The 27,999-nt window shown below is 36.8% G+C and overlaps 1 pseudogene; it reads left to right on the top strand.

Annotated features, from left to right (window-relative positions):
• The first annotated feature begins 313 nt into the window (after positions 1-313).
• Positions 314-27,999, top strand: LOC149147225 (adenosylhomocysteinase-like; annotated as a pseudogene).

The following is a 27,999-nucleotide window of genomic DNA, read 5'->3' as shown; positions in this document are numbered from 1 at the left end:
TTTGCCTCCCTTCCACCTATCCAGTTTGCTCCTCCGACACAAGTGTTGGAAGAAGGGGTTTGAGTCTATTGGCAATGACTTTGGAAATGATTTTGTACACCACATTGCATAAAGCTATGGGTCAAAATCTGTTAAGAGTGGTGGCTTTTTCTTATTTGGGGATTAAGGCAATGAAGGATTCATTAATGGCTCTCAAAATTGATTTAGAGTTTCTCGAGTCCTCCACTACTTCCATAATGTCATGTTTGAATATCTTCCAACATGATTTGAAGAAGTCTACATTGAAACCATCTAATCTTGGAGCTTTCCCATTATGCATTTCTTTGATGACCTCATTGATCTCTTCCTTCGTCACTGGCCTGTTGAGATTATGATTGTCTTCCCTGGTTACCAGCTTTGGAATGTGCTGGGTAAATTGTTTAGTGAATTGTGATCTGTCTACCATGTTCTCCTCGACAATACTTTGAAAGCGTTGGACCAGAACATCTTCCATATTCTCATGAGTATTTTTCTCTGTTCCTTGGGGATCTGTAAGTTTTGTTATCCTGTTGTTAGCCTTGTGTGCAATTGTAGACTTGTGAAAGAACTTAGTGTTTCTCTCCCCTTCCTTAATCCATTGCACTCTATATTTTTGTCTCCAGAATATTTCCTCCTGATGACATTTGTTATCCCATTATTGTTGAAGCGAGTCTGCTAGCTCTTTTCTTTCCTCTGTGAAGCGTTCTGATATGAGAATTTGGTTAATCTCATGTAATTTCTTTTTGTTGGAAATAATACTAAGAGGGGGGGTGAATCAGTATTATCGGAAAAACTTTTTCAATTTCATACTCAGAAACATATACGCTACTTCAGTTAAGTGAACCAGCGGGTACACGCTACTGTGTCTAAAGTAACCAGCGTATAACCAGAAATCTTAAGATTCAGTTAGTTTATCTTCAGTAAATGCATAAGGACATTATTAACCATATTAATAGTAAACAGGTGCAGTATAACAGAACAGATCATCACACAAAAGCCACACACATGAACACCATGATATAAGGTGGAAACCCAATGTGGGTGAAAACCACCTGCTGCAAGTTGTCTCTATCTTTCTTTAATAAGAAACTTCAGTTTACAATCTTTTGTACTGGTGCAGCCTTATACCAGTACGCAGGCTACAACCTGCAGAAGGCTACAACGTTCTCTCATTTTCCAGACTCTCCTGGAAGGGAGCTCCAACCCCCTTTGCTCTTCTACTAGCTAAGATACTAGTACGTAGGTGCTGGCCTACAATCTTCTTTCCTTCAGGTACCACTTTGCATACATTTTCAGACTGGATATTCCTGAAGCACAACATTGCAATCTGAAGACCACAATTCATCAATTTTCATAACAGATCATTGAAGCACAAAACAACCAATACTAGCATCATCAATCTTTGAATCACTGAACCACTGAAACCCTGTCAACACCCAGTCACCAGAACACAGAGCAAACTACAGAACTCTGCAATAACAGTCAGACCCAACTGCAACCCCAAAAATTAAACTTCAAAAGATATATGCTACTTCAATGAGACCAACCCACGTATACACGTGCTTTTACCAAAGACAACCTGCGTACAGATCTAAAAATAATTTCTCATAACTTGCAGCTGTACCAGACATCAGTAATACCCAGAACATAACATTGTGTTAGTATGCAGATCTAAAAATATGCATAATCAACCACATAACAATAGTTAATTTCAAACCATTTGATCCTGATATATCCTTAGATCTAGTCTTCCATCAACCGGTGTGATCTCTCCTTATCTTAGATCAAGCAACCCAGAACCTACATACTAGATCTCTTTCTTTATCAGATATTCAAGACTTTTTCGACACACTTGCCTAATGATCTTCTTCTCCTTTTATAGTCTTAGGCCTTGCTCAATACCACGGGCCAAAACCATAGTAATCCATTACCATCAACTTCAAAACTAGGGATCAACACGTCTGTCGAGATACCTTGGTCAAAAACACAGGCTCAAGTACCGAGGACTAACTACCACGGACCAAAATAAAGCTTCTCGACATGTACGCTCTTTTCTGTTCATGAAACTGCGTGTATACGCGACTTCGTATATAGCGAGCCTGCGTATCCGCGACTTAGTATATAGCGTACCAGCGTGTATACGCAACTTGGGCTTAATGAACCTGCGTATATGAAATTTCTCTTCATTCTTGTAGTCTGGACTGAGATCTGTCATCAAAGAGAGTTGCCATCAAGGACAACACCTGTACCGTAGCGCCACACCTGTGCCAAAATGCCAACAATCTCCCCCTTTGGACTTGATGGCAACCCCAAGATCCAAGATCCTTAGAATCATTCTCCCCCTTTGTCATCAAGGGCAAAGGGCTGTGCTCCCCCTGAGTACACGCTGATATTTCTGCTCTGCTGTGCTAAACATGCTCCCCCCGACTGTAGGCAAGATCTGCAAAAGATGTTCTTCAAAGAGAACCAAGACTTATACATCATAAAGGACCTTCCTATCACCAAAAGACTCAATACATACATCCATACTCCCAACCAAGAGGGTATACATCAGAAATTTACATATAACAACCAAATACATTACATCATTCATCCCAGGCATAGTGGGGAAACCAACAAAGGCCGTTACATGACCTTCACACCATAAAAGAAATATCACAAAAAGAGATACATGACATAGAGACGAAAAATCTAGACCAAGGCTTATGAAAGTCACCAGCAGCATCTGATAATCATCTTTTAGATCAACAACCAAGATTTCCTTCTGTGCTCCTTCTCCTGAAACCAACAATAGTTGTGAACTAGAACCAAAAGCATCTAAATGCCAACAATGCTTTATTAGACTTTAAGCTGCTCCCCCTGAAACTGTGCCTGCTGCACCCCCTGAAACTGTGCCTGAAGGACTCTGGCATACCCATCTCAGACCTTCTCCAACCAGAGTCGGCCCTTGCTGTTCAGAACTCCATATACGCGACTTCACCTGCATAAATCAGCGTATGTACGCGGATATCCTTTATACAACACACATACACCAACTTTTCTTTAGAACAGACAAGCTTCAACAACAGGATGAAGCATCAACTACTCCCAGCTTTTGTCTGAGATATTCAAAAGTCTCCCTGGGCAGTGGTTTTGTGAGAATATCAGCAACTTGTTCTTTAGAAGGAACATACTCCAACTTGACCTTTTGTTCAAGCACTTTTTCCCGGAGGAAGTGATACTTGATTGGTATGTGCTTGGTCTTTGAATGCATGATTGGATTCTTTGAAATGCTGATTGCACTTGTATTATCACATAAGATAGAGACTGGTGGAGTGTAAGTGATTTAAAAATCTTGCAAGGTCTGCGTCATCCAAAGAAGTTGTGTGCAACAAGATGCCGCAGCCACATATTCTGCTTCAGTTGTAGATAAAGCAATCGAACTCTGTTTCTTGCTGAACCAAGATACTAATCTGGAACCCATTAAGAAAGCACCACCACTTGTGCTTTTCCTGTCATCCACACTTCCGGCCCAATCTGCATCGGTGTAAGCATGAAGAGTGAGATCTGTATCTCTAGGATACCATAAGCCATAGTTTTGAGTCCCTTGAAGATTCTTTTGACTGCCTGAAGATGAGTTTCCTTTGGGTTGGCTTGAAATATTCCAACAATTCCTACTGCATGCATAATATCTGGTCGGGTACCTGTCAAATAAAACAAACTCCCAATCATGGATCTATAAGTTGGTTGATGAACTGCTGCTGATTCATCATTTGTACTGAGGCTGCATCCTGTAACCATGGGGGTACATACAGGCTTTGAATCTTCCGTGCCATACTTCTTCAAGATCTGCTTGAGGTACTTGGTTTGAGACAAGAAAATACCTCCTTCATTTTGTTGGATTTGGAATCCAAGAAAGTATGTCAATTCTCCAAGTAATGACATTTCGAATTCTTTCTGCATAACCAAGGAAAAGTTTTGACTCATAGCCTCTTCATTGCTGCCAAAGATAATATCATCTACATACACAACAAGTATTAGCAATTTGTTATTTTCAACTTTTATATAGAGATTGCTATCTGCTGATCCTTTTGAAAAACCTTGTTGGTGAAGATATTTGTCCAAACGATAGTACCAAGCCCTTGGAGCTTGTTTGAGACCATAGAGAGCCTTTTTCAATCTGCATACAAGGTTTGGATCATTCCCAAGAATGAAACCATCTGGCTGCTCAATATATACTTCTTCTTCTAAGTCTCCATTCAGAAAGGTTGATTTCACGTCCATTTGGAATACCTTGAAGTTTTGAAAGCTTGAGAGAGCAAGGAACATTCGTATGGCCTCAAGTCTTGCAACAGGGGCAAATGTCTCTTCAAAATCTATTCCTTCTTGTTGCGCATACCCTTTACAAACAAGTCTAGCCTTGTTTCTGATTACTTCTCCATTTTCATTCAATTTATTTTTGAAGACCCATTTTGTCCCTATGAAATTCTTATCTTTTGGTCTAGGAACCAATTCCCAAGTGTTGTTCTTTTCGATCTGCTCAAGTTCTTCATCCATTTCTTTGACCCAACATTTATCTTTGCATGCCTCTTTCACATTTTGTGGTTCAGTGGAAGAGTGTAATGCCAAATAGCTTGAAGCTTCTGCAATTGTTCTTCTTGTTTGTAGTCCTGCTTCTTTCTGCCCCACAATCTGAGATTCTGGATGATTCTTCTGAACATATCTGGAGGGAGTCTTCTCTTCTATTCTTATCTGCTCCTCTGGTTCTTCTTGAGGTTCTTCTTCATCATTCTGTCTTTGAGGGTAGCCTTCATCTTCTTCGATGTCTTCATGATGAACATGCCTAGGAATGTATCCCTTCTCATCAACCACAACATCAATGCTGTCAACAATTCTGCCAAGTCTTTTATTGTAGCACTTGTATGCTTTGCTATGTGGAGAATAACCAAGAAGAATGCCTTCATTTGCTCTTGGTTCAAGCTTGCCAAGTTGCTCATCAGTATTCTTAATATAACATTTGCTCCCAAAGATTTTGAAGTGCTTTACCGAAGGAGTCTTACCACACCAGAGCTCATGAGGAGTTTGAGTGTTGTTTACTCGGACATTTGTTTTGTTGAGAATAATAACCACAGCATGTGCAGCTTCACCCTAGAAGGTTGCAGGAGTACCTGATTCATCAAGCATAGCACGAGCCATTTTTTGGACTGTTCTGTTCATTCTTTCCACAACTTCATTTTGCTGAGGAGTTCTAGCTGTAGAGAATTCTCTTCTTATCCCATGTTCTTCACAGAAATCGAAAAATTCATTCGAGGTAAACTCCCCACCTCTGTCAGATCTGAGGCACTTAATTTTGTGTCCTAATTCATTTTCAGCCAAGGCTTTGAAGGATTTGAATTTTTCGAAAGCTTCATCTTTGTGCTTCATAAGTCCTAACCAGACAAACCTGGAGAAATCGTCAATGAATAATATCAAATATTCTTCTCCTCGAGGTGTTCTTTTTCTGAATGGGCCACATGTATCTGTATGAACTAGCTCAAGAGGCATGCTAGCTGATCCTTCCTTCTCAGGAAAATTAGTTCTGGTTTGCTTTCCAAACTGACATGATTTGCATATGGTGCTGTCTGGAATTTTGATATCTGGAAGATCACGAACTGCCTGATATTTGCATGCAACAATGTAAACTTTGAAACGGGAACTATAAACTCAAAACGGGAACTCTGGCCCAAAAACCACAAAAACAGTGCTCAAAATGAAAAGTGTGTATACTGGAACGATGTTTTTTTTTTTTAGGTGTCAATTTTGCGGGTGTTTTAAAAATGGCAGTGACTACGAAATTTTCTACGAAATTTTCCTGCAAAATATAGCTGCAGAACGAAAGTGTTGATACTGGAATAATGATTTTTTTTTAGGGTCAATTTTCATAGTTTTTAAAAAATGCTAATAAAACCAATTTTTTATGTCTCAAACAAAGTTAAATTTTAAGGAAAAAACACATTAATGTTTCTGGTAGAATATCATCTTTCTTTCCTAAGTATAAATTTAACATGTTTTCAACCACAACATGCTAGATACAAAAGAAATTGAAATGTTTTCAACTATAAAACTAAAAAAACATGACATTATGAACAAATTATATCACTGAATTTTTCCTCCTAAGAACATGACATTATGAACAAATTATATCACTGATTCATTTTTCCTCCTAAAAAGGTATTAGTATACCTTCATGTTCTAAGTCTCCAACTTTGTAATTGATTAATCTATGTTCATCATCATATATATAAGTATATATCTAATGTTGTGTATGAGCTTATTACCACCACATATGGTTATTCGTTATGAGGCCTTTACAACACTTTGAGCTTACATGTTGTATATTATCATGGTGACCTTCGAGATTGTTTGGAAACTTGGCAAATAAATAAAACTCCACGTGTTGACTTGTTAAGGGTTTTGAACAAACCCTATAATCAACAATTATTGGTGTTTTGTAAGTGATTGACAATGTTTATTTTTTTAATATTTTTACTCATATCAAAGACTATCCCATCCATCTGACATGTGAACTCATTTGCTCACTTGTGTTTGGAAAATGTTCTGCCTTATTTGTGACAGGTGTATACTATTACTCTTTTAAGTTTTCAGTTATTAGATATGGTTAAACTCCTCTACCACTAGCTAAGGTTTCTCATAACCATAGTTTGTGTTGATTCTAAAGTTATATTCATTTATTTACAAAAAAATTACGGTGATTTACTCCGCTGACGTTTTCTTCTATATTCTAATATAGCATTTGTTCCTAGCAATTGCACGCAGGTATTTATAGTGCTATGAAAAGTTTTGGAATTTTTTATCTCATTAAGAAAATTTAAAGTCTTCTTCTCACTTGTGGAATTTTCGACTGTCGATTACCAGGTTAGGTGGCCCAGACACATGGTTTTCTCTTCTACTTGGGCACCATTTTCTCGAAAGATCCATGGTTTTAAGTCTTAGATTGTATATGAGTTAAACTTGTTTTATTTTTCAAAAATTTAGTTTTGGTCAAGAAGTAAGTTATTTAAAGGCTTAAAGCCTGTGATGTAATAAGATTATGGGAAAACTATGTCCCTTGTTTTTCGAAAAAACATATATATTTCTGGTTGATTATTATTTTATGGTCATCTATGACCTCTATTGTATTCTCTTCACAATTATGTTTAAATCATTGAACTTTGACATACAATTATATTTAAATCATTGAACTTTGACATATTTTGATATGTATATATGAAATTATGTTTCAAGCAAATTATTTATGGTTACTCGTAGGGAAAGCTCTCTTATGGTCACTGTGTGGGGAAAGCTCTCCATAGGGCTAGGGCTAAGTTGAAGGTAACAAAAAAACTTATTTTTCAATAATATATAAATGAAATGTTTACTAATTATGTGTACAGCACATACATAAACATTATAATTTCTATTAAACATCTAAATCAAATTAGAATGACCTTTTTTTTAAACCTATTAAATAATTATGTTGAAGTGGTATTCCCAATTAAGTTGCAATTGAGATTAAATCCTTTTAAAAATCATTAAAAAGGCATTTTCCTTTTTCAAGAGTGCTAGTACATATTGCTTGCTGAGAGGTGAAGGGCATTTTCCTTTTTTAAGAGTGCTAGTAGTCTTAACTTCTTAACCATTTCCAAACGCTAGATTGTAGAAGGGCTGGCCAGAGGAAAGGCTTCCACGAATGCTTTCCCCACAAATGAATTGTTCCTTCCAAACTTTTAGCGAGAGTGGGACCATTTTTCAACTGAAAGTCCCCCAAGATACTTCGAGGCCATCACCCTTCCCAAAAAAATCTGATGTAAGTGAGGAGGCTTCAAAGACTTTTAGCAAGCCAAGGCATCACTTAAAAGAAAAATAATCTTTGATGCCCCAACTCTCAAACTTTTGGTCTAGGTAATCCTAGGCCATGTGACAAATTTATTTAACATATTTTTAAGCTAATAATCTTTTATTTTATTTTTTAAAACGAAATTGACCGGCTATGGTATAATTGGAACCCGTCAGCGAGAAATCGCTCCTCAACTCATCCCGTCGTCGCATCTTGAACTTCAACGGTGCTCACCCGTAGCTGCAGAACTTCCCCATCGCCTTTTGAAACAACGTTACTGCCAAATATAAATGTTTTTAAATCCAAATTTGTCAGAAATTTATAATACAAAATTTTATTAGAATAACTCGTCTAAAAACGAAAAATTGATGAGGACAACTGTGTAACAAGGTGATGAACTTTAGTGTTCACTCTCATGATCTACAATGCTTTTAAATGTATATTTAATTAAATGATAATGTTGTGGATACAGGTTATTTGTCAGCATCACAGCCGCCGCAATCGCAGGCACAGGCACCAGTTATAATATATGCGCAGAACGTTTTTCTCCCCGCAGGTGCAGTCCCTCACTACAAAGAAAATGCATGCATATGGATTGCCAAATTATTGAATTAATTTTTATAATTTTAAGTTTCTCTACTAGTAAGTTATTTTATTCCATAAAAAATAAACACAGAGGTGATTTTATGGCTTTTGATCCTTAAAGTTGCTGCTACTATTGTTAAAACACTGCTCTAACGTTCTTAATATTGTTGAAACAGGAGGGATTTTGCCAATGGGATCTCAAGAAGCAGAGGAAAAGAGAAAGGGAGAGGAGGAAACACAAAGGGCAGAGGAAAAGAGAAAGGCAGAGGAAGATAAGAGGAAGGCAGAGGAGGAAGCGAGGGCGTAGGAAAAGAGAAAGGTAGAGCAAGATAAGAGGAAGGCAGAGGAGGATGCAAAGAGAGCAGAGGAAAAGAGAAATGTAGAGCAAGATAAGTCGCCACCGCCCCCTCCCCCGCCCACCCCTCCACCGCCACCACCCCCTCCCCGCCCACCCCTCCCCCTCCCCCGCCCCCTCCGCGGCAGCGGCACCCCCGGGCCGCCCCGCCCCGCCCGACCGGCGGCGGGCCGGAATCGACCCGCCGCCGGTCGGGTGGGGCGGGGCAGCCCGGGGGTGCCGCTGCCCCGGAGGGGGCGTGCAGATAATGTCCAATTCCGATTCTGGAATTTCGATTCCGCTTGAGCCGCCGCTGATGAAAACATGGCGACCTTTAATTGGAATTTTGACTGGTCTAGGTTGCACAATCCACCATAAAAATGCGATAAAGAATACAATCCACAATAAAGTTGCACCAAAATGAGTTTGGTGGCCTTTCAATTTCGGAATAGCCCAGGTTTTTACCGTGCCCCCGCACTCTGGCCCCAGATTGCATGGTTGTCACAACTGAACTTTGTATGGTGAAGTGAAGGGGGCAATTTTAAGAGTAGTTCTTTTGTATCCAATCCTTTATTTCTTGATAACTGAACTGTAAAGAATGGCTTATGTCGTCACAGTTCAAATGTCTATTTAGCTAGATGTGAGAATATATGTATATGCGTTCTATTATGTACAAGGAAAAATTCCGCTCTGTTAGGTGTGAGAACATATGTGTCTGTATTAGATTACATGCAACACCAAATGCCGTGAACGAAATTTGCGGCAGCATGAGAAAGAGGAAGAGGAAAAAGATAAAGAATGTATTACGTTCATATGGAACGTTTATAGTAATAGAAAATTCTGTGTTCATTCATAAAAGCAAGCTCTCCTAGTCACATAGGTGTTTTAAATTAATAAAGGAGATACATATGTTTTATTTTTTCAAACTCTTGCCCACTTTACTTTTGTGAGGGTTATTTTTTCAAACTTTTGCCCACTTTATTTTTGTGAGCAGAACAGTCATTACCAACCTAATCGTCAGAGATTTCAATTTGAAACCTATCATATAATATTCCAGTTGCTATTTATATTTTTAGGCAAAGTTTAATTAATTGAAAGTCCGCATTAACACATTACTAATATCCTGCCCTGCGGCAGGAATAATAATAATAAAACTGTTGATAAAGATGAATTAATACAGGGATAGAGATGAATTATTATAGGAATAAAAAATCCCGTGTTGTCCCTACCTATGAAAAAAATAAAAAAATAAAACGAGTAATTTACTGATAGGTTGCTTTTTCTGCCCAAAAATCTGTACATCACCTTTCACTCGGCGCGCATGCCTACCTTCTTCGGGTTTGACATTCCGAAGTGTGCCCCTCCATTCACCCAGATTAGCAACCGCCTCGCCTTTGTCTTTCGTGTACATCGGGTAATACGCAGAGAATATTTGGTATTGTGTCAAATAACAATTGCAAATGTGACATTTAGTGAACTAATTACATTGAATTTTATAGTTTATTTGTATAGAGACTCTTTGATCTATAGTTGTATAATAGTTCATGTGTTGCAATGTAGTGTTTATATTTTTATTTAATAATTTAATTTATTTTAACAATGTATTTATTAAGTAGGCAGAAGGGTTAAATCTTTTTAGATGTAAATTTTTAAGTAAAAAGAAATTTGATATTTTCTGATAGGTAGATTTGGAGTTAAAATAGATTTAAACTATATTTTTAGACCAATATTATAAGTGTTGTATAACAATTTATATATGGTTCTTAAAAATAAAGCAATAGTTGCAGAATCCCTGCTTATCTAGCTCTCAATTGAGTAGGAAGGAAATATTCAAAAATAAGTCTGGATATGGATGGTATTGTTGAATAGCTTTTTGTTTTAGTCGAATCGGGTGAATAACTAAATTGGAAATAGGAAAATTGTTAAAAATTAATTAAATTAGAAGTAGAATTTTTTTTAATATTAAATATAGACAAATGTATTTCATTTTGAGCATTATGTAATGTATTATTTTTATAATTTGAGCATTATGTAATGTATTATTTTCATTATAAAAAGAAGTATAAGAGTGTTTTAATATAATTGAAGGTTTTTTTTCTTTTTCTTTTCTAATGTCTATAATACTAAATTATAAATTTCTCCCTCCTATGGAGACTTATCAATATGTATGTATGTGTACCTGTCATCATCAGGTAATTTAGGATGCTTTCCTTTTTTCATTGAATCTGTCAGTCTTTATGTCATACTGGTTTTATTTTAAGGACTACTATGCTACTATTTGATGGTCCATATCATGTTGATTTTTTTTTATATTTCTATTCTATAGGTAATCCACCATATTACTTGTGTTTTTGTTTATGCTTGTATACCACTGTCTATTTTTCTTGTTGCCTAACAAAAATTTTCATGTTGTCATTCAGATAAACCCTTCCAATTCATTCTCATTTAAATGATACATTAATTCCTATTCTATGGTTTTTCAATTAAACACTAACCATTACCATGATCATGATTTTTAGCAATGATCTACTTTAATTACCAAATTGTGTTCGTAGATTCAAACTAACATGGCCATTTGATTTCATGAATCAGTCATTCTCTATGTTAGTAGTGCCACGTCCACTACATTGTTATTTACTGAACATATGTCATAGTATTCCCTTTAAAGTTTTAGGACAACACACCTTGTTCTTCTTTGAATATATGTATATTACAATTGTGAGGTCAACCAAAAATTAAGAGAATTTGGGTATGATCTAAAGTATTAAAAATGTAATGCATATACTAATGCTTGGCTCCTTTTCCCTCGTGTGGCTAAATAAATATGATTCTTTGCAATGAATTTGCTTTGAATTCTACATTGGAATTATTGGATCAAGGAATATAGGTGCCTTAGTTTTATGTTGCTTATTTTTCTTTTTGACTAATCCAATTAGTAACCTTTTCAGTTTCTGGTTATAATTTTATGTTTATTTCATGAAATCGTATAAACTCCACCTTGAAATTCCTTCTTGTTTTTTAAGCCACCAACTTCAACTAAACCTCTATATATATGATACGCAGGTATTTCCGATAGTTATCTATGGTTACCGAAATAAGAATACACTTTTTAAATGAGACATATTTCATCCTACTACTTGCCGGGATGGGGCGCCGGAGTGTGGGGAGACGGTAGGGGGTAGGGTGAGGGAAGGGGAGGGGGGCCGGGGAGGAGGGGAAGCTTAGGAAGCTTCGTTCAAACAGAAAATTCAGCTGAAAACAAACATCTAGCGTGGCATGCAAAGGATGGACCATGAAGAAATACAGAGTTGGCGAGCGAAACAAAGAGAAAACACAGATTTGATGGATGCAGGGAGTACAATAACTTGGTAATCATATCGAGGGATTTGTCATCATCATCATTTTCGGAGATTGGATCAGGCGTGTTACTTTAATTATTAATGTGTAGTGAATCCAGACAAGAGATCTCTCGTGAGAGGAATAAGTTAATGGGTCCGGGACTTCAATGTAGTCGTCAGGGGGTTGTGGGGGGCGCATGGGTAGGGGCTCGCCCATACTTGCCTAATTTTCCACTTAGCCTCATTATCCCTCACCTGACCTTCCGCTCGCCCATCGACCCGCCTGCCCATTAGAGGTGGTTGGGCAATTCTGATTATACAAATAAAAAATTTATGGTATATTTTTGTTGTTAATTTAAGTTAATATGTTTTTTTATTTACTAATTTATGTGTTTTTCTTAGGAAAATGGCATCAAGGAAAATTTCTGTGAATATTTCTGGACCAAAGAGTCTTAAAGGTGTATCTTCAAAAAACATTGGTGAACGAACTCCACCTGAGCTCATGCCTACAAATATTTCAAGTGCTTTAAGTGATAAGAAGCTAATCTCAGATTGGAAAAGTTCAAAAGAGGTGAAATTTCCATCAAGAGACTGGTATGTGAAAGAAAGAGAGAGCACAACTGTGATTTTCGCATTGATTTTTAAGTTAATTATTATTTTTTGAAAAAAAAAGTTGTTATTATTATTTTTTTGACATGAAATTCATAAAAAAAACTATTGTTTGACCATTTTTAGTTAATATTTTTGTATAAAAATTGTGATTTTGACATGTTAATTCTAGCAAAAAATTATCAAAACGTTTAGTTTTTTTGTTATATTTATGTTAAAAATGGTTATTTTTTATGTCCATTGTTAAAAAATGTTGTTTTTTAGAAACAATTATTTCATGTGGATTGAAAATTTAATTAAGGATGTCTAAATATGTAGATTATCTAAAATTCAAACTATCGACTTTCTAATTTAAAAACACAGAACAATAAAAACTCCACTAAAAAAAAAATAAAAAAATTAAGATAGAGAACAAGAAAATATGAATACAATGACGACTTCAAAAACTATCAAATTTAAAAAATAATTTTTTACATTTCACACACTAGAAAATTTAAAGTCAAAAAATAGGTCTTTTAAAAAAAGGGTGTGATGCTGAATACTCACTTTTTAAAATCAGGATGAAAATCACTACCATTCACTACCATTCTAAAACTTAATGCACATGAAAAAAAATAAAGTTCCAAAAACCATGTTCTAAAAAAAACATGTGTATTCTGCATCAACACTTTTGAAAATCGGGTCATTTTTTTGCCACCTCTACAAAACGGGTAACAGTATCAGTTCCCGTTTCAAAGTTTACATTGTTATGCTTTCCTTATTTGTGGAAAGCTTAGATGCCCCAACCTCCGATGCCATAGCCAGTGTTCATCATCCTTGCTCAAATATCATTGTTGTTATCTTTCTTCAAATATGTATAGATTATTTGGAGTCCTTCTTCCTTTGATCACTGTTTCACCTGTAACAAGATCACGAACACAACATCCATTTGATCTAAATATTACCTCTGTTCCTTGATCACACATCTGACTGACGCTCAGAAGATTATGCTTCAATCCATCGACATACAAAACATTTACAGCTTTGACCTTCTCTTTCAATGGAGCAACGCCTTTTCCTTTTATGGCTGCAGAGATATCGTTTCCAAAAGAAACTTTCTTTCCCTTTTCTAATGCAGTATATGATTCAAGTTTTTCTTTGTCCCCTGTCATATGCTTTGAACATCCGCTGTCAATGTACCATAGACTTTCTTGACCTTTTGCATAAAAGGCTATCCCACATCTTTCTGGTTGCGGTTCCTTTATTCTCCATGTTCTGATATTTGAGGTTTGTTCCTTCTGAGTTGTCTTCCAGAACCTGCTCCTGCATTCAGAGTCTTCATGACCAAAGTTATTACAAATAGAGCATTCAACTTCATTTTCAAGAATCGAAAAGTTGTTATAAGTCATTTTCATGGTTCCAGTCACACTTCTTTGCTTTTGAGCTTCTCTAGTCATGATTGTCTTGTAGGCAACACATTGAGCTGCTTTGTGACCGAAGTTATGGCAAGAAAAACATTGGCCATTAAAGAAATTTCTGCGATAATCAGATCTATCATCCAACTGATTGTAGCTTCTATTGACATCCATTCTTGGGGCAAATTGTGAAGATTTTACCTGTGGCTGATTGTAGCTTCTATTTGTCCTTAAGACAGCTTGTCCCCTAGTTTCTTGATAGTCTTTATTTGTTCTTGAGGTAAACTGTCCCTAATTCACCTGATGACTTTTATTTGGTCTTTGCTTGCTCCTCCTTGCTGCATCAAGATAACTTTTAGAGGTAGAAGCTTGAGATGTTTCTCCATTATATCCCAGACCTGTCTTGATCAGAGGAGAACGCTGCACATTGATAATCTCATCCAAGGTTTCAGATCCTTTAACAAATTTAAGATTAATCGCTTTTGTTTTCTCAATCTCCTTTCTAAGACAAACAATCTCACATTCCAAATTTTCAAGATGTTTTTCCTTTTCAGCCAGTTGACATTGTAGAGAATCAATAATAGCACTTTTCTCTTCTAAGCAAACTTTGAGATTATTCATTTCTTCACAAAAGCCTTCTACATCTATAGCATCCATGTAGTCATCATCTTCAAAAGCCATTAAAAGTTTATATCTATTACCCTGTTCATCTTCGTCACTATTTGAAAGACCATCACTATCTTCATGAGTGTAATAGCTTTTCTTCTTTTCATTCTGTTTCTTGTTCCATTTAATAGGTTCCTTTCCCTTGTCATTCTTATCTTTGTGAGGACATTTGGCAGCATAATGACCTACTCTTCCACAAGCAAAGCATTTAAAAGGTAACTTACCTCTGAACCTTCCAGAACCCCTTTGAAGATTTCTGACAAAATTTGATTCTTCTTCTTCATCTTCTGGCACGTGACTTGCTTCATAATAATCTTCTTTGCCTGAAGCCTTGAAAGCAGCTTCTCTTCTGTCTGATGGACCTCCCTTTTTAATTTCATAAGCAGTTAGAATTCCGTGAAGGTGAGACATAGTAAGAGTTCGAAGATTTTCCTTTTCTTCTATTGCAGACACTTTAGATTCAAATTTGGGGGAAAATGATCTTAGAACCTTTTCAACCACAATAGCCTCTTTTATTTCTTCACCCAAGTTTTTCATGCAATTAACAATCTCATCTACCCTAAGGAAATAGTTAGCCACACTTTCATCATTATACATTCTGAGAGTCTCATACTTAATCCTAAGAGTTTGAAGTTTAGCACGCTTTACCTGTTCGTCTCCTTCATAGCTCATGACAATTTTGTCCCATATTTCTTTTGCGGATTTATAATGCATCACCTTCATGAATTCCGATTGGGATATACATCCCAATAGAGTACTGAATGCTTTCCCATTTGTTTCATATTTCTTTTTCTCGGCTGAATCTGTACGAGTAGCTGAAGGAAAAGTGTAGCCTGTCTCTACGATGTCCCAAACTTCTGTACCAAGAGATTGAAGATAGGCAGTAACTCTTACCTTCCAATAATTGAAGTTTGTCCCATCAAAAACTGGTGGCCTAATTGATGCTTCTCTCTCGTAGTTGCTCATGATGAACGATCTACCTTCAAGCGATCAAGCTTCTCTGAAGGACCTGCTCTGATACCAATTGTTGGAAATAATACTGAGAGGGGGGGTGAATCAGTATTATCAGAAAAACTTTTTCAATTTCATACTCAGAAACATATACGCTACTTCAGTTAAGTGAACCAGCGTGTACACGCTACTGTGTCTAAAGCAACCAGCGTATAACCAGAAATCTTAAGATTCAGTTAGTTTATCTTCAGTAAATGCATCAGGACATTATTAACCATATTAATAGTAAACAGGTGCAGTATAACAGAACAGATCATCACACAAAAGCCACACACATGAACACCATGATATAAGGTGGAAACCCAATGTGGGTGAAAACCACCTGCTGCAAGTCATCTCTATCTTTCTTTAATAAGAAACTTCAGTTTACAATCTTTTGTACTGGTGCAGCCTTATACCAGTACGCAGGCTACAACCTACGAAAGGCTACAACCTTCTCTCGTTTTCCAGACTCTCCTGGAAGGGAGCTCCAACCCCCTTTGCTCTTGTACTAGCTAAGATACTAGTACGTAGGTGCTGGCCTACAATCTTCTTTCCTTCAAGTACCACTTTGCATACATTTTCAGACTGGATATTCCTGAAGCACAACATTGCAATCTGAAGACCACAATTCATCAATTTTCATAACATATCATTGAAGCACAAAACAACCAATACTAGCATCATCAATCTTTGAATCACTGAACCACTGAAACCTTGTCAACACCCAGTCACCAGAACACAGAGCAGACTACAGAACTCTGCAATAACAGTCAGACCCAACTGCAAACCCAAAAATTAAACTTTAAAAGATATACTCTACTTCAATGAAACCAACCCGCGTATAAACGCGCTTTTACCAAATACAACCTGCGTACAGATCTAAAAATAATTTCTCATAACTTGCAGCTGTACCAGACATCAGTAATACCCAGAACATAACATTGCGTCAGTATGCAGATCTAAAAATACGCATAATCAACCATATAACAATAGTTCATTTCAAACCATTTGATCCCGATCTATCCTTAGATCTAGTCTTCCATCAACCGATGTGATCTCTCCTTAGCTTAGATCAAGCAACCCAGAACCTGCATACTAGATCTCTTTCTTTATCAGATATTCAAGACTTTTTCGACACACTTGCCTAATGATCTTCTTCTCCTTTTATAGTCTTAGGCCTTGCTCAATACCACGGGCTAAAACCATAGTAATCCAATACCATCAACTTCAAAACTAGGGATCAACACGTCTGTCGAGATACCTTGGTCAAAAACATAGGCTCAAGTACCGAGGACTAACTACCACGGACGAAAAGAAAGCTTCTCGACATGTACACTCTTTTCTGTTCATGAAACTGCGTGTATACGCGACTTCGTATATAGCGAGCCTACGTATCCGTGACTTAGTATATAGCGTACCAGCGTGTATACGCAACTTGGGCTTAATGAACCTGCGTATATGAAATTTCTCTTCATTCTTGTAGTCTGGACTGAGATCTGTCATCAAAGAGAGTTGCCATCAAGGACAACACCTGTACCGTAGCGCCACACCTGTGCCAAAATGCCAACACTTTTCCACTTTTTCTTTAGCTTTGAAGATGTTTCCAAACTCTTTTTGTTCCATTCTTTGAGCTTTCTCTTGATGTGTTTGAGTCTAAGATGAAGGATGAACATTTTCATTCCATGGGTGTGTAACTCTTCAGCCCACCACCTCTCAATGTTTGTGATGAAATCACAGTGTGTGAGCCAGACATTCTCAAACCGGAAGGGCCTATTTCTCGCAATTCCTATCATGGATGCTTCCAGATGTATGGGCTAGTGGTTTGATCCCCCAAAAGGGAGGATGCAAGTTGTCAAGTTGTTCCCTGTGAGCAATAGTTCCTTAGAGACTAAGAATCTATCTAGTCTTGATGCTACTTGTGCTATACCCCCTCTCTTGTTATTCCACGTGAAAGTGCCATTTTCAGTATCCATGTCTTCAACTCTCATATTAGTGAGGAAGTTCTGAAATGTTGTTGAGTCTCTGCCCATAATTCTAGTTCCCCATTTTTTCGTGAGAGATTTAATCATATTAAAATCTCCTCCCAGGATCTAGGGTAATTCTGGGTGCCTTTCTTTCAGTTCCTCCAGAGAGGCGAGGAGCCTGAGTTTTTCTTCCAAAAGTTGAGGGCCACAAACATTGGTAATCATGTAGCACTCCTTGTCCCTCACAGGTTGAATAATCAGAGAGAGGTGATGCCTGGATGCCTCCGCATCAAGAATACCAAATTTCCGTGGATTCCATAGAGTGAGAATTCCCCCTACTACATTAGTTTCCTTGCCTTCAAGATACTCATACTTACTTAGCCACTTGCTTTGCTTTTCTCCATTTTTCTCTACTGAGCATTTTGTTTCCTATATGAACACCATATCTAGTTTTTCTTCCTTGATTCTGTTACTTAAATTTCTTTGTTTTCTTTTACTCGCCAGTCCTCTAATGTTCAATGTTGTGAGTTTCATAATGTGGGGATTTTAAAGGAGTAGTTGGAGAGATCTTTCATCTTGCCTGAGTTAATCATGAGTTTTCCACATTCTAACAATAGTTCTTTTTGTCTCTTCCTTCCTCTTTTTTTTAGGGTTTCTGATAGATTTTCCTGATACTAATCTCATTGATTTAACTCCTTTATTCTCCTGGTTGTCATGGCCTCTTTTTACTCCAATAGCCTTTTGATTAGACCTATTTAGGAAAAGCTACTGCACTCTATCAAGATCCTCTTGTGCTAGAGAGTTGATTCCTTTGTTGCTTCCTTGCTCTAGAAATCTTTCTAGTTCAAGGTTCTCCCTCTCAAGGATATCCTGTAGATCTTGGTCCTCCGTGTCGCTTTCACTTGGGGTCATCTCATGGTCCCTATATAATTCCATGGATTTTTGAGGATCCATTCTGTGTTCATTTTTCTCCTGTATGATTTCCATGTTGGCCTCTTTTCCTTTCTCTCTTTAGTGGTTTTCTGGTGTCTTTTGTGTTCCTTCTTCTTCCTCTTCGTCTTCTTCTAAAATTTCAAAACCGTTATGACTCGATGATTTACTATCACTGGGTTTCTTTTGGGTCTTCTTTACTCCTCCTTTCCCCCTTCCTCCCACTTTGGTAAAACCTTCAGGGTCTTTTCCTTTGTTGTTTTCTGGTTTTCCTCCCTTTTATTAAGTGGGCAGTCCCTGAAGAGGTGTTGATGTTCATGACACTTGCGGCATCTAAATGGTATGTGTTCATAGTCAATTTTCTGAACCCATTCCTCATCATGAACTTCTAGGATGACCTCATCTAGAAGTGCTCTTGATAAGTCCATTTTTACACATATGCGAGCAAAGGAGGTATATTTTCCTCGCGGATTTGCCTCTGATATCTTTAAGAAATGTCCTAATCTATTGCCTATAGCTTTTAAAGATTCTGACATCCAATAATCTAAAGGCAAGCAGTATAGTCTTATCCATACTAGGATTGATGTGAACATTTCATGCTCTGGAACAAAGTTCATTGTCTAAGGTCGAATGTAGAGACTAGCAGCCGCATAGAAGTATGGTCCTCCTTCAAAAATTTTGTCCTTTTCCTCCAGATTCGAGAATACCACAGTAAAAAAACCCTTAGATCCAAGATGGATATTTAGTTCTCCTTTTGGTTTCTAGGTGTTTTTTATCCAAGTGTATAGTGCCTTCTTCGTGGGCTAGATACCCATAAACTTGCATATGATGGCATAGGTTGTCATGTGATCCTTGTGCTCCTGCAGAGCTAGATCGTTTAGGAATACCTGTGGTTTAATGTTATACTTGGGTTTGTAGGGCCCCATTTTTTTCCTATTGACAATTCTCTGACCATTGTTTTCAGCTTTCTCCTCCTATCGAACCTCCTCATGGGTCCCTTCCTTTTCATGGGGTTTGTTGCCTTCCACCTTTGGGTGTCAGTAATTTTTGACTCATTCTCCTTAGAGTTTTGAGGGTTGTTTCAATTTTCTCCACTGCTTCTATTCAAAACCATGTTACAATAGGAGGGAGTGGAGCTCCCTCCTCCTTGCCCCTCTATGGTTACCAACTTGTTCTTGTCATCTTCTGTATCAAACCCTAGTTCTTTGGTGTGTTCCTCGAAATGTCAATCCCATTAAGAACATTATTATTAACTAGTATATCTAAAATAAATCTACATCAAACACTTCTATTATATAAAACATAAATGTGATTAAAACATAAAAGTTGTACCTCCATGGGGTATTTATGTTCAAAGGGGATCGTAGTGTACTTCCAATTTACACTCTAAAAAAATGTTACTTTTACATAATCCAATATAGGCATGATCTCATTGGCATAATGTGGTGAAGTTGATATTTAATCAAAATTATTCTACTAAGTTATATGTTGTTTCAGGCCTTTCTCCTCCATGATGTTAAATGTTACTTTTTAATTAATAAAATATAGACATGATCTCATTGGCATAATGTGGTGAAGTTGATATTTAATTAAAGTTCTTCTACTATGTTATTTTTTGTTTCATGGCTTTCTCCTCCATGATTTTACTCCCATTAGGTGCCCTGGCATTGCCCAACCTACTTATGTGATGCTTGTTGAGGCTCCTCTCTTTGGCTTCTATTTTTCATTTTTTGCTTCAGAATTAGCATATCTCCACTCTCCAACTGTTTGTAAATTTTCCCTCGTTTTCTTCCTTCAATGGGTTTCTTCCTTTCAAGCCCTAGAGAATACCCATAGTTTTGTATATTGTTGTGAATAATTGGATAACATATTCTTTGATGCCAACATTTTCAGATGTTTTCTCTATCCTAAAATAATTTGTGAGGCCTTCAAGCACAGACTAAGTGCTTATAAATAGCCATGATTTGCAGTGCAACTCCTCTTTCTTTATTGGTTTTGACATCATGTTACCAAATGGTAAGTTTATTCAACACTCGAGGCACACCCATTAAATCATTTCAACAATCCTATTTTGGAGAACACTTTTTTTTAGTAAATATTTTGGTTTATTTCTTTTGAGGCATATGGCTCACTCCACTAGTATCCCTTATATCCATTCAACTTCCTACATGGTTTTATGGTTTTGTTGAGGACAACCCCTTTATTAAAATCATGCATATTGATTTTTCATTGGAAATTTTGGTTGGGACAATGCAAGTTTTTGTTATATTCAGTCACCATTTTGATAAAAATGGCAATGTTTGTATTAATGAAAATAAAACCCACTAGTCAGCTCTACGAAAGAGAGTCTAAACCAGGAGAGTCTGGCTCTGTATAACGCTCTACATTGTTCATCAACAATACACATTAAATAGAATACATGGTTTTAGGGAAGTTAGAACAACATCCTAAGAAATAGAAACTAATTCTTATCCTAAGGCTACGTGAACCAACTCTACCTATTCTAGGATATTCTCCATTATCTTCAACACTCCCCCTTAATGGAGAATGGGTTCACATATATGCCTAACATCTCCTTAAACATTTGAAATTCTACTTTTCCAAGGGGCTTAGTGAAAATGTTTGCAACATTATCACATGTATTACAATATTCCAGATGAATCTCTTTAGATTGCACTTTCTCCCTTACAAAATGGGATTGAGTATCAATACGTTTTGTGTTTTTGTGAAACACTGGATTGTTGGCCAACTTGATTGAACTTTTACTGTTGCATCTTATTGTTGTTGTGACTGTCTGTTCTTCCCCAACATCTTGGAGAAGTCTCTACAACCAAACTGCCTCACACGTTGTTGCACACATGGCTTGATACTCTGCTTCTGTTGAGGACAAGAAGACTGTGTTCTACTTCTTGCTGCTCCAAGTTATCACCTCGGATCCAAGATTGAATGGATAACTTGTTATAGATCTGTGATCATCTACATTTCCTGCCCAATCTGAATCTGCAAATCCTACCAATCTAGCATTAGAAGATTCCGTGTAAATAATTCCATAATCTACAGTACCTTGTAGATACCTTAAAACATTCTTCGCTACATTCTAGTGGCTTAGACATAAATTGGCTTAACACACAGACTTCATAAGCCAAATCAGGTCTAGTGGTGGTTAGGTAGATCAAACTCCCAACCAACTGTCTATAAAGTGTTTCATCAGCCGCTTTTGAGCCATCCTCGCACTGCAATTTGATATTCTACTGCAATGGTACTGGTGCAAACTTGCACTAATCCATTCTAAACTTATCTAACAGGCCTTTGACATAGTTGCTTGAGGCATAAACGTTTGACCTGAATCTCTCCAGATCTCGAGACCTAAACAATATCTGAGTCCATCGAGATGCATCATCTCAAACATCTGTGACATCTTCTACTTGATTTCATCAATTAGATATATATCATCACATATAATTATCAAATCATCTGCATATAGTGAAATCAGCACTACGCACCCTTGTTCATCTTTCATGGTGTAAATATTAGGGTCATTCTTACTTCTATTATAGCTAGCTTGCAAAAAAAATGAATCAATTTTCTCATACCATGACCTAAGAGCTTGTTTTAGTCCATAGAGTGCTTTCTTCAACCTACAGAGTAAATTTTCTTTTCCCTTCTGGATAAACCCTTCTGGTTGCTCTAAATAAACCTCTTCTTTCAGTTCTCCATTCAAAAATGCGGACCTTACATCTAGTTGGTGCATTATCCAATGTTTCTTAGTAGCTAAAGAAATTAACATTCTGATAGTGCTCAATTCAGCTATAGGGGCGAAGGTTTCCTCATAATCTATCCCTTTGTTTTGTGTGTACCCCTTTGCAACCAACCTAGGTTTCAGTTTTTCTATAGTTCCATCTGCATTAATTTTCGGTTTATATAACCATTTGCAACCTATGACCTATTTTCCTCTAGGGAGTTCTACCAATTCCCAAGTGTTGTTTCTGATTATCGAATCATATTCCTATTCCATGGCTATTTTCCATTCATTACTTTCATTTGCTTCTTTATAACTAGACGGTTCAACAACATTCACCATACTAGTTATAAATGCATTTTTCCTATATGTTGCAAGAATTTGAGCTTTCCTACATGTTCTGCTGAGTGGTTGGGTGGTGGTTTCAAACCTTATTTCTTCCTGTTGTTGCTGCTATTGTTGTTGCTGCTATTTCTATTGTGTTGTTGTTGTTGTTGCTGCGATTGCTTTTTTTGCTATTCATCCTCTACCTTTGTTTGTTGCTGATCCTGATTGTTCTCCGCATCTTCTTCTTCAAAGTACGGGATGTCCCATCCATCATAGAGCTCATCAGTTTCTTCACTATCTTGCTCATGGAATTTAACATATCTACTAACAAAGATCTAGTGAGTAGAGGGATTAAATAATCTGTATGCTTTATATGACGAACAATACCCTATAAATGTGCATCTGATGGATTTTGAGTGTAATTTATTTCTATCTTCCTTGGGTATGTGGGAAAATTCTTTACATCCAAATATTCTTAAGTGTTTTACTGTAGGTTTATATCCATACAAATCTTCAAAAGGATTTTTAAACTCAAGACTTCTTGTAGGACTCCTATTTTTTAAATAAACTGCAGTACTCACTCCTTCAACCCAAAACCGATTTGAAAGATTCTTACCTTTTAGCATACTTCTCGCACATTCCACTAGGAATTTGTTCTTCCTTTTTTTTACTCCATTCTACTGTGGAGTATGGGGTGCTGTAAACTACTTCAAAATTCCATGATCTTTACAATATCTGATCAATTCATCTTTCCTATATTCTCCCCCTTGATCAAAATGAAGAATTTTTATCTGTTTCCATGTTTGTCTTTCAATCATATGTTTAAACTGCTTAAAGTATTCAAATGTATGACTCTTCTTACTTAATAAATACACCCAAGAAAACTTCGTACAGTCATAAATAAACAGTAGGAAATACACTGCACCTCCTAATGATTTTGTCTACATGGGACAACAAAGGTGTGCGTGCACTAACTCTATTATACCCCTCTATTTCTTTTCTACTCTAATAGGGAATTCTTCTCTATGCATTTTTCCTAAAGTACAAGCATCGCAATCATTATGTACTTGATTTAGCATAGGAAGATATCTTACCATTTCTTTCCTCTGTAATAACAACAAATCATTGTAATTGATGTGGCCGAATCTCTGGTGCCAAAGCTCTTCTGTAGTCTGGCTCACTGTTGTCAATGCTCAAACAGGTTTAGGTCTCACATCCAAATTTTGCAGTCCTCCTATTCGGATTCCTGTAGCAATTGTCCTCATTCCATATAGCAGATCCTTAATGTAATAGTTAGATTTTAAAAATTCAACTTTCAAATCTTGATCTGTAATCATTGATACTGAAATCAAGTTCTTTGATATGTTAGGCACATACATTACATTGTAAATTTGTTTAATATTACCATTAGGTAGAATGAAAAAAAAAATTCCCACATGCTTTGATTTGATGAATTCTATCATCTCCTAGGTAAGTTTGTGCACCTTCGTTGATCTCTTTAAAATCCTCTAGCCAGTGCTTGTTCCCTGTCATGTGTGTTGACACTCCTGAATCTACATACCAGATGTCTGCATCAACATTTTCGTCACGATCTGCCATGAACAACCTTAAATTCTACACCTGATCACTGTTAGCAAGATGACCTGCATGTCTCTTTATCTTCTCTTGTTCTTCATGATACTTCTTTTTCCTACATTCCCTGGCAATATGACCCAATTTTGCGCAATAAAAACATTTAGTTTGAGAGTAGTTTTTATTCAGGTGCATACCTTGAGTTAGATTTGGCCGTTTATGTGAACTTGCTCCGTTTTGTTGTTGTGGACCTCCTTTCCCTTTGTAGAAGTTCTTCTTCACCATCAATGCAAGATTGGCACTCTGGGGCTTCAGAGTCGATCTCCTCTCTTCTTCCTGCATCAGTATAGTTGGCATCTCTTCAAAATGTAGGATCTTTTCTCTCGCATTGATCACAGTAATGAACATTTGATAATCATCAGTGACACCATTCATTGTAATGGTGACAAGATCTATATCATCCATTGTATGACCAATATATGATAATTTGGTTTTTAGATCCTTGATCCTTGCTACGAATGAAGCAATTTTTTCATTCTCCTCCATCTTCATGGACAAAATCTTACTCTTGAGGAACAAAAGACAATTTGAATTTCTGATCTCATACAATTCCTTTAGAATTCACCAGATCTCGTTAGCTGACTTACCTTCTCTGATGTGTGGTATAATGCAATCTTTCACTGACATCTTTAACATTTCCCTTGCTCTGCTTTCTCATTTCTCCCAACCTGGGACCGATGTTGATCCAGCCCTAGGCCTCGGCTCATCCCCATTCACAATTTTCCAAGCACTCTGCGCTTCTAGCAGAGTCTGCATCTTAAACTTCCAATTTTCATATTGGAACCATCGAGATTCTTATGATCATTCATGCATGCTTCAAATATGTTGTTATTCAGCTTGGCGATTTAGAAAAAAACAAAATTCGACAGGTAAAAGATGTTAAATTTACCACAGATCTGTGACAGAGACAGATCACTATTGTTAGATCTTGCAACACACACATAGATCACCGTGGCTTTCATCTCAGCCTCTAGACAACCTCCAGTTGTTAGCTACAGCCTTGTTCTTGGCTTCCCCACTCAGCCTCTCTGACAACTCCATCATTGTTCTTGGCTCCCTTTTCAATTTATTTTATTTACATGATCATCACAGATCTATATATATATATATATATATATATATATATATATATATCTATTTAAACCAACAAATTCCCTTTCTCATCAGACTTTTAAGTATAGGGAATCTTCATGACAAACCTTAACAACAATATATTAGATGCTTGCTCCAAGGGAGGATGCCATACATTGTTTCTACTTCAAACTATTTTTGAAAAAGTAGTTTAACTGATAATAGGCCAGAAATTTTACTGTCACACTCCCTTGATTATGACTTTTATCTTCCACAGTAGGTGATGATGCTTGATAAAAACTCTTGATAATTGTATATCAAAACAATGGACTACTACTGATCTCCAAAAAAAAAAGAGAATTCTTTGTATGGTGGTAGTTTTCTTGCAGGATGATACACCTTGGATCAAGTCGGCTCCAAAAGAGGACATACATATATGAATATGTATAGTGTTATCATTGTTTGATGCTTGAAACAGATACACCAAAACCAAACCTCAATAGTTATCATTTTTCTTCTTGAAGACTGATTATGGATTGATCACATTCAGGTCCGTAATAATTCATAGGGGTTCCATAACTTTATTGGATATACAAAAATGAGATGAATATGCCACAAATGTAACCACTTCAGAATAGGTTCTTACTCTAGCAACCATATTGACATTTTCTTGTGATGAGATGCCCTAGAGGGTGAAGGGGCACAAGTACCTTTGTTATTCACAAGTATTTTGATGTTGGAACAGGTGCTTTGGATAAGGGCTAAGAGTCTGTAAATGAGGAGCTTGTACTTGGTATTCTTGATATTCCACAAACAAGGCTTCATTGAATCTTTGCTTTCCTTACAAAGAAGGTTGATAAATGAACCATCCAAAAACAAACCTTTTCTCTTCCTATGATTCCTATGCACAAGGTTATAGAGACATGTTGAGATCACTTAGGTTGTAGATATAACGCATTTCTTCTCAAACCTAAAAGAGGATCAATACTATTGCAAAATGTAATTGGTGCTTGAGGATTATTTTAGTAAGAGAATGTTCATAAGATGATAAGAGCAAGAGATGTCAGAAGACTGATGCTATAGAATATCATCGATACTGATTTCCCAACTGGGCCATTGACGTTAAATTTGGTAGATGGCTTACAAGAATTTGATTTTTGAAGTGGCCACACATGCCAACCATCACATTCATTTTTGAGAATCTAACGGTTGAGAATTCTCTGAAAAATAAATCCATTGTTGTATAAATGTCATCTTATCCACCCTCTGTTTCTGAAAAGCATCAACCTTCCTCTCATTTCTTCCATGACATTACCGAAAGTTAGCAGGTTTATCATTACATTTTAGGATTCCCTAGTTTCCACTAAAAAAAAAAAAACAATTTTCATGATGCTGAATCAATGTGAGTTCATGGTGGGTGTAGAAGCATATTCATATTTAAAATCAAGTACCTTTACATATATTCAATTATCTAGTTATGATGGGTTAATATTAGCTAAGGTTTTGAAAGCTGATTGGACTTGTATTGAAGTTTTGAATTATTGTGAATTATAGATCCAAGGCCAGATTTCTCAGATCTTTTTTTCTTCAAATTTTTTCTATTTGAGATGCAGTTTGTGTTGATTATGATTCTCTTTCTTCTTTTGCAGTTTGAAAACTTGTATGGATGTAGGCACTCTCTCCCAGATGGTCTTATGAGAGCCACATATGTCATGATTGTTGGTAAGGTTGCTATTGTTTGTGGGTTTGGAGATGTCGGCAAGGGTTGTGCTCCAGCCTTGAAAGTCGTTGGAGCTAGGTTCATTGTTACAAATATTGATCCTATCTGCACTCTGCAAGCACTTATGGAAGGCCTTCTTGTTCTCACCCTTGAGGATGTAGTTAGCACTGTTGATATATTTGTGAAAACCACTCACAAGAAGGACATCATTATTGTAGATCATATGAGGAAAATGAAGAACAATGCCATTGTTTGTAACATCGGTCACTTTGACAAAAAGATTGATATGAAAGGCCTTGAAACTTTCCCTGGCGTTAAGAAAATTACCATCAATCCTTTGAATGATAGGTGTGTGTTCCCTGACACCAACAGTGGCATAATTGTTCTTGCAGAGGGGCTTCTGATGAACTTGGATTGTGGAAGTGGCCACCAAAATTTTGTCATGTCTTGCTCCTTTACAAACTAGGTAAATATTTCTAATGCTTTGCAATCATTTCTTGTACATACTAGACTTCTCAGGCATACCATTCCCTTGATTATATTGATGTGTATGATCCATTGCGACATAGGTGGATGTTCCATAGATGGTGCATAATCTCTACTTTTTGTTGCGAGTCATTGCTTAGTTAGAGCTTTGGAATGAGAAGAAATCATGGAAGTATGAGAAGAAGGTTTATGTGGTGTTTAAGCATCTAGATGAGAAGGTGGTTGTTCTACACTTGCCCAAGTTGGGTGCCAAGCTAACAAATCTTTCTCCTAATGAGGTAGAGTATATCAATGTGCCTTTTGAGGGACCTTACAAGCCTTCTCACTACCAATACTGA

Source organism: Pinus tabuliformis, chromosome 9, assembly GCF_031772625.1.
Source record: "Pinus tabuliformis cultivar Carrire ecotype Pingquan chromosome 9, CPIR1, whole genome shotgun sequence".
In the NCBI taxonomy this organism is placed as follows: Eukaryota; Viridiplantae; Streptophyta; class Pinopsida; order Pinales; family Pinaceae; genus Pinus; species Pinus tabuliformis.
The sequence above is the reverse complement of the archived record's forward strand: the minus strand, read 5'-3'. Positions and strand labels throughout refer to the sequence as shown.